The sequence below is a fragment of the Octodon degus genome, unplaced genomic scaffold, assembly GCF_000260255.1.
Source record: "Octodon degus isolate 3935 unplaced genomic scaffold, OctDeg1.0 scaffold00232, whole genome shotgun sequence".
Classification (NCBI taxonomy): domain Eukaryota; kingdom Metazoa; phylum Chordata; class Mammalia; order Rodentia; family Octodontidae; genus Octodon; species Octodon degus.
The window spans coordinates 1,499,326-1,507,727 of record NW_004524808.1 but is presented as its reverse complement, the minus strand read 5'-3'; the positions used below and the strand labels follow the sequence as shown (position 1 = coordinate 1,507,727).

Sequence of the window (8,402 nt, the reverse complement as noted above, 5' to 3'; positions counted from 1 at the left end):
TTTCTGGGAGAAGCACTCACATGTGCTATTGCTGGGTTTAATTAAAACACAGACTTTGTCACTAAGGTAAAGCCACAGCCTATAGATTTAGTTTTTCAAAGACACTGATGAACCCTTTTCTAGAGTGGCTGTATCCATTTACATTCTCACCAGCAGTGTAAGACTAGTTTTCTATACCCTCTTCCAGCATTTGGTATTGGTCACTTTTTTTTTGGCAGAACCGGGGAGTGAACTCAGGCCCTTGCGCTTGCCAGGCAAGTGCTTATTCTACTGAGCCATCTCCCCGGCCCAGGGTCACTATTTTTAATTTTAATTTATTTTTTCCCCATAATTTTATTGATAAACAAATAGCAATGAGGCAGTTTCAAATCAAATTGGTAGGACAGTTTCAATAATTAACACATTGCATACATTCTTCCTAGAAGTTAATTGCTGTACAAGATGTGGACTTGATATCCTATTTACAAATACTATTAGAACAAATCGCTCTATTCATTAAGAGAATGTAACTATATATCTATCCTAACCACTTTGAATACACAGATACAAAATGGACATTCATCTGTATTCCCTTTTTTTGTTAAGTTCCGTTATTTGAATATTATAGGTGTGTAAACTCAGCAAAATATTCTAAAAGACTCCAGTAGCCCATAATAGTATTGGGTCTTCTGCTTGACTGGCAATGTCAGAAATTGTTGACCTGAGTCCCCCACAGCTCAACATAACAGCATGGCTTTACTTCTTATATTTCGTTTTTACACTTTTCTGCTGGATGGTTAAGACCAAGGTAAAGCAGGACCTATGCAACAAGAGTTGTAGCTTTTGGGTCTGATAAGGTCAGTGAAATCCCCTCAGGATTTGTCCTGAGATCCTGTACCTCAGACTGTAGATCCTTTGTCAGTGTCAGCCATGTGGATGAGTCACGGCCATTGCTTGGCCAATTTACTCTTCGTGAAAGCCTGAGAGAATGTTTTCTCTCCATGTGACTCTCCTTAGTCACACTCTACATCATCGATCACTTTTTAATTTGTATCCATTCTCATATGTAGTGACTGTTTGTTGTGGTCTTTGTTTGCATTTCCCTAGTGGCTTTTCGGGTGTCTCTTTGCCATCTGTGTATGTCTTCTTCACTGAAGTGTCTTTTCATGTCTTTTGCCTATTTTTAATTGGATTATATAAGGTAGTAAACCTACCTTACTGCTAGGTTGTTTTTTTTTTCGGAACCAGGGATTGAACTCAGGCCCTTGTGCTTGCCAGGGAAGCACTTATTCCACTGAGCCATCTCCCCGTCGCCTACTGCTAGGTTTAGAGAGTTTTTTAAAAACATTTTTTGGTGAGGCTTGGTGGCACATGCCTGTACCCCAGCACTCTGCGAGGCCGAGGCATGAGGATTAGAAGTATAACCCTGGTTTGTCTCTGAAAATAAAAACTGAAAAAGGGTTTGAGACATAGGTTAGTGAGAAGACCTGGGTTCGATCCCCAGTACACACATAGCCAAGGCTGGCCTTGAACTTGCAGTGATCCTCCTGCCTCCACCTCCAGAGTGCTGGGATTGCGGACCTGCCACCATGCCTGGCTGCAGCACCCAAAGGAAGAGAGGCAGTGGTGTAGGCAGCTGAATTAGATAAAAATATAATAGGCAGTCAGACAGGGCCAGGCCCTCAAGGAGACAATATGGAAGATAAGCTGACATTGCAACTTGGAAGAGACAGACACGCTTGCTGTGGGCCAGACCTTAAGACAAAAGAGCAAACAAATGTAGCCACATGCTTCCCTAGGGATGGGCATCAGTGATTGATATTCTCAATAGTTATCAATCACCTTGAAAGAGTCCAAATGAGTCACTAACCCAACCCCCAACAAGAAGAGACCCTGTCCTGTATTCATGCCCACTTGCTACATGACTCGCTTCTCCATTTGGTATGGGATTTAATCAATTTTACCTGAGCAATGGTGCTTGTAATCTCATTGGTTGACCATAGCTTTGTCCCACCTCATGCCCACCTAAGCGAGTTCCCATTTTCTCCACCACCTTAGACCCACCTCACCACATAGTTTTCCTCTTTAAAAATCCCAGGAAGAGACAGCTTCCCGGGGACCACCCACCCACTCAGGGCCCCCCTTCTGTCCCTCTCTCAGACAGGAGCTTTTTTTCCTCCAATAAATCTATTCTGCTCATAACCTCCGTTTGTTCCTAAAATTCATTCTTTGGTTTCAGAGAACACGAACTCATCCCAGGCACCTTTTAAGTTGAGAGATCATTTTTCCCCTATATCATTTGGAGGTCCCTATATCAGTAGTGAGTTAGAACTAAATGACTGTGTATTGGTCGACTCGGGCCGCCATAGTGGGTACCACAGGTTGAGTGACTTGAACAACAGCAATTTCTTTTCTCACCATTCTGGAGGCTTCAAGTTCAAGATCAAGATGCCATGGAGGTTGCTTTCTGGGTGGCTCCTGTTCTCTCCTGCTTACTGCTGCCCTCTTTCTTCACATGGCCTTTCTTCTGTCTTAGCAGCCTCAAGGTCTTGAAATGATTGAAAACATGTCCCTTTCATGGTTGTCTTGCCCCTGGGGAAGAGCCAGAAGTTGTGTGGTGCTGGACTGGGTGAACACGGAGGTGAGGACACCACGTGTTTCTCCATGCCCACTTTTGTGTTGAGTGGCGCATGGCAACTGCACTCACCATGTTTTTGATTGCACCTTGTGAAGACTTTAAGAACTGCCACAAGAAGCATGGAGAACACTAGGCAAAGTGTGTTTGAAGTGAAGGGGAGGATCTGAAGGGGACTCATGACAATGTCTTTCATTGTAGTAATTTCAAAATTGAAACGTGTACTGTATGTGGGAGCACACTGCGTAAGACCCGGCGTCTCTTCCTCTTCATGTAAGGACACTGGTCCTGTGGCATTATGCTCCACCCCCCCACCTTATTTGCACTTCAGGCCTCCCTAAAGGCCCTATCCCCAAATACAGTCGCATCGAGGGTTTAGAGCCTCAACAAATGAACTTGGAGTGGGGGGTAGGGCAGCATAGATGAAGTCGGCCTAGGCCAGGTGGCTGAGCACATGGAGAGCTGCTTTGGCTTTTACGGCTGAACCCGTGTTGGTTGCCACATTATGTGCAGGCATAGGTGCCAATATAGGCTGGCACTGAGTGGGTGCCAGTCACACCCTTGCATACTACCCCCCCGTTTTCTAGGGATCCTTCCTGCCCCTCTCATTTTGGTAATGGGGTTATGACCCTACATACAGTTGACTCTGCAGATGCAAGCTGGGCCTGTCATAATCCTTGTCTGGAAAGTTTGACTTTATTGCTTTTAACTGACTTTAGCTGTTTTTAGAAAAGAACTGTCAACTTGGGAGCCCTTGGTGCAGGCCATTTTCTGCAGGCATGGGAGGTTGCTGGGGGAAGGGGGCACAGATACAGAGAGAAAGAGGCCACAAAGAGCATTCCAACTGCGACCCTTCTCCCACCATCCCCTGGGAGCGGGCAGCCACACTGAACTCCGGAGCCACCTCTCTCCCCACCCCTCCCAGGGGCCACTTTGGTCCCTCTAAAATGAACCTTCTGGTCAAGCACGGTGGCACATGCCTGTAACCCCAGAACTTGGGGAGACGGAGGCAGAATGCTCACAAGTTCAAGCCCAGCCTGGGCTACTTAATGAGAGCCTCTCTAAAAGTAAAAAAATAAAGAAGGGGCTAGGGACGTAGCCCGGTGCCAAGGTCCTGGGTTCAATCCCCAGCACCACACACACACACACACACACACACACACACACACAGAACACTTCTGGCTTGGCATACTTTTTTCTTTTTCTTTTTCTTTTTTTTTGTGGAGCTGGGGATTGAACTCAGGCCCTTGCGCTTGCCAGGCAAGCACTTATTCCACTGAGCCATCTCCCCAGCCCCTTGGCATACTCTTGAGAGCACCTCTGTCAAATAAAATAAAATAAAACATGAGTCACACATAATTTTCAATTTTCTAGCAGGCACATTTTAAAAAGTAAAAAAGGCACAGGTTAAATAGGTTTTAATAATGTATTTTATTCAACCCAGTATTTCCACAATAGTATCATTTCAAGATGTAATCATTTCAACATGCAATTCTGAATTTTAAAAATTACTTCAGGTGATTCACTTTCATGGTTGGGAAAATGGAGACCATTTGTTGCCTGGAGAAGTTCAGAAATTCCTCTGGGAAGTAGAAGCTGCAGAAGGAAAGGTCCTCAGGGATGCAAATCCCTGGGCTTCTCCAGGGCTGTTCCATGGCAGTGCTGAGCCCTGGAGGCCGGGGACACTGGATAAGAACCCTAGGTTGCAATTTGCAACTAACTTGGACATTTCCCTAAGGCACTTTCTTTTTTCTTTTCTTTTTTTTTCTTTTTTTTTTTTTTTTTTTTTTGTGGCAGAACCAGGGATTGAACTCAGGCCCTTGTGCTTGCCAGGGAAGCACTTATTCCACTGAACCATCTCCCCAGTCCCTAAAAAATATGGAATGCTTCATGAATTTGCATGTTATCCTTGCACAGGGGCCATGCTAATCTTCTCTGTATCGTTCCAATTTTAGTATATGTGCTGCCGAAGCGAGCACAGTACCTTCTAAATAAGTCTGTGATGCTGGTTAACCCTCTAGGAGCTAAGAGTAGGGGTTCCATGCATCCATCTGTCTGTCTATAATCTATCTTCAGATGGTCCCTGGAATTAGAAAGCTCTATGTTTGATAACTGTCAAATTCATATGGAACCAGCAGAGAACTAGAACAACAAAAACAAAGCAGGAGGCATCACAGTCCCAGACTTCAAGTTATACTATAAAGCTACAGCACAGTCCTCAGACAAAGACACACCTGTGGATCAGTGGGACAGAATAGAGGATGCAGAAATGGCTCAGACACGTTCAGCCACCTAATCTTTCACAAAAGTCCCAAAAACATATGCAGACAGAAAGCCTCTTTAACAAATGGTGCTGGAATAATAGGCCATACACATGCAGAAGATTGAAGCTAGATCCATATCTCTCACCATGTATTATATTAAAATTAAAATGGATCAAAGATCTAAATATTAAAACATATATCTTAACCTGCTGGGAAATAAAATAAGTAAAACTCTTGAAGGCACAGGCACAGGCAAAGACTTTCTTTCTTTTTTTTTTTTTTTTTCTTTTGCAGAACCAGGAATTGAACTCAGGCCCTCGCACTTGCCAGGAAAGCGCTTATTCCACTGAGCCATCTCCCCGGGCCTGGCAAAGACTTTGTCCATGGCCATACCACTGTGAACAGGTCCAATCTCAGAACAGAATTCCAGTGGCACTAGAAATAACATCAAGAGGCCATAAATGTGATAATGTCAAATTAAAAAAGCTTTGTACAGCAAAGGAAACATTCAACAGAGTGTGTAGGAGACACTTCCTGGACCTCGTCTTGGTCCAAGAAGCCAATATTTGTAATCCCAAAGTTACATTATTGGAATCCCATCAAGTTGATTCCAATCTACCATTTTCAGTGCAACCCACGGCAAAAATAAAGACACTAAATTATCTTTTCAGTCATCGGGGAGTCAAGGGGCTTTAAGTCCAGCCATGAAGATGGCTTTTTGGAACCAAGAGAGTGACCCAGGGCCTCACCCGGTTTTTATTCAGTAGGGGAGTGGCTTGAGGAGGATTGACTGAGAATTGTGGGAAGTAGGTGATCATTGTGAGCTGAGCTAGGTGGGTGGCCTACATTTACCTCTGCGATATGCAGAGAGGATATGCAGAGAGAGTAATGTGCATTATATAGTATCTAATGTTTTGGTAAATCTGGTGCTTCAGCTCTGATGTAGTCTTTCAAGCCCCAGGAAGTCATAGCCTCTGTCTCGAGGCTCGATCCCAGCTGACGGCGCGGAGCATTAGCTCTACCATCCTGTCTCCACCGGCTCACATTAAAGAGCAGCAGGTGTAGGTTACCAGGGAAACACATATGCCCCCTTCAAAGACTATCTATCACCAGCACCTCAGCTAGACCAATACGCATTGCTTAAGGCCAACTGAAGGATAAGCAGAAGTCCTAGCCAGCTCTGTACAGAACAATACGAGGAAATAGGGTCAGGCTCAGTCAAAATGGAGACAGTCGCTCTTCTTTCAAAGACAGCTGCTCTGGTGGTCCTCCACAAGAGTGAAGCGACAGCCTACAGCATGGGGGAAACATTACCTCTCCTCACAGAGAGGACTAATAACTAGAATATATAAAGAACCAAAAAATTTACACCCTCCGCCCAAAATAAAAGACCCAATCAAAAAATGGGCAACTACAATGAATACACACTTCTCAGGAGAAGAAATGCAAATCATCCATAAATCCATGAAAAAATGTTCAATATTGCGGGCCATTCGAGAAATGCAAATTAAAATAACACCGAGATTCCATCTTACTCCAGAAAGAATGGGTACCATCAAGAAATTGATTAATAACAAATACCGGTAAGGCTGTGGAGAAAAAGATACCGTTCTACATTGTTGGCGGGAGTGTAAACTAGTACAACCACTACGGAAATCAGTATGCAGATTCCTCAAAACATTAAAACTGGAATTTTCGGGGCTGGTGAGATGGCTCAGTGGTCTAAAGCACCTACTTAGAACAAGCTTAGCAAAGCACAGGGACCGCGGTTCAATCCCCCAGCACCACCTGCCAGCCAGCCCTGCCCCCTGGTGGGCTGAGCTGGCCACACACACACACACACACACACACACATAAATAAATAAATAAATTAAAAAAAATAAAAAAAACTGGAATTTTCATTTGACCTCGCTATTTCTCCTACTTGGAATCATCCAGAAAGAGTTAAAGACATCATATTACCGTGATACATACACAGCCACCAACAAATGAATGCATTAAAAAATGCACTATGGAATATTTTGCTGAGTTTACACACCTATAATATTCAATAACGGAACTTAGAAAAAATGGGGTATACTGATGAATGTCCATTTTCTATCTGTGTATTCAAAGTGGTTAGGATAGATATATAGTTGCATTCTCTTAATGAATAGAATGATTTGTTCTAATGGTGTTTGTAAATAGGATCTCAAGTCCGCATCTTGTACAGCAATTAACCACTAAGAAAAATATATGCAGTGTATTATTTGTTGAAACTGTACTTCCAATTTGATTTGAAACTGTCTCATTGCTATCTGTTTATCAATAAAATTTTGAAAAAATAGATGCACTATGGGGCCAGGGAGATGGTTCGGTAGAATAAGCGCTTCCCTGGCAAGTGCAAGGGGCTGAGTTCAATCCCCGGTTCCACCAAAAAAAAAAAAAAAAAAGTACTATGTACACACAATACTACTCTCCTATAAAGAAGGATAAATTTAACTCACTTGTAGGCAAATGGATGTAATTTGAAATCAAAATATTAAGTGAAATAAATAAGACAGCTTAAATACTGAATGGCTTCTCTCAGATGAGAAATCTAAAGGATAAGTGAATGCCAAAATAAAGATAGAAGCAAAAAAAAAAAAAAAGATGTAAGGAAAGAACAAGGCAGACCTGCTGCAGGGGGGAAGGGGACCCAGAGACGGAGGGAGGGGCTTAGGGTGGGAGGTGGGAGACACAGAAAGGAATTGAGGTGTGCTGTGTACAGGCACACAATACCCACAATGAACAGAGTCAGGTGCCACGGACATGTACCTATACATAAATTCATAAAAAGCAAGAAAGCTCTGTGTTTAAGTCCGGTTCATGCCTTCTCTTAGCCCTGTGACTTTGGCCAAATGATCTCGACTTCTCTGAGTTCTCCTTTTCAAGCTTGGAAAGTGGGGCTGCCAGTCACAGAAAAGGAACAGATAAGCATGAAAGCTGTGAAGATGCGCAGCACAGTGCTGTCTGCTAAATGTCCCGGATGTGGTGGCTGTTCTGATGCACAGAGCTACTCTCTAGACTGACAGCCTTCGAGCTGCTCACAGGATGAACAGAAAAGGCTGCAGCCAAAAGATACAGAACACTCACTTGGTTGTTCTGTTTCGTGGTTCACACTGAGCCCCTTTTTTATTTTTTACTTGGAGACAGTATCTTCCCAAGTTATTAAGTTGCCCAGGCTGAGCTTGAACTTGGCAATCTCCTGCCCCAGACTCTCAGAGTGCTGGGATTACAGGACAGCCAATGGTTCAAATTTTGGTGTGTTACAACACCCAAGGCTTAGCACAAAATTTCCAGCCCACATCCAGGTTTCCACTTGAAAACCAAAATGAAATTAAAGCCTTTTCCTGGACCTAGCATACATTTGCAGTTCACATTGTGGATATGAATTATTCAAATGCAATTCTTCTTATGCTGCGGGCCCTTCTTCCCTTTATCAGTAGGCTGGCCAAAATTTCAGATTGTTTCATGTCAGGGGTGGGGAGATGGCTCAGTGGAGG

The 8,402-nt window shown here is 43.5% G+C and overlaps 1 non-coding gene across 1 annotated transcript; it reads right to left on the bottom strand.

Moving 5' to 3' along the window:
• Nucleotides 1–4,486: 4,486 nt before the first annotated feature.
• On the bottom strand, nt 4,487–4,593 carry LOC111813865. The gene has a single exon (XR_002819000.1). It is a non-coding gene; the product is annotated as a U6 spliceosomal RNA (small nuclear RNA).
• Nucleotides 4,594–8,402: the final 3,809 nt, after the last annotated feature.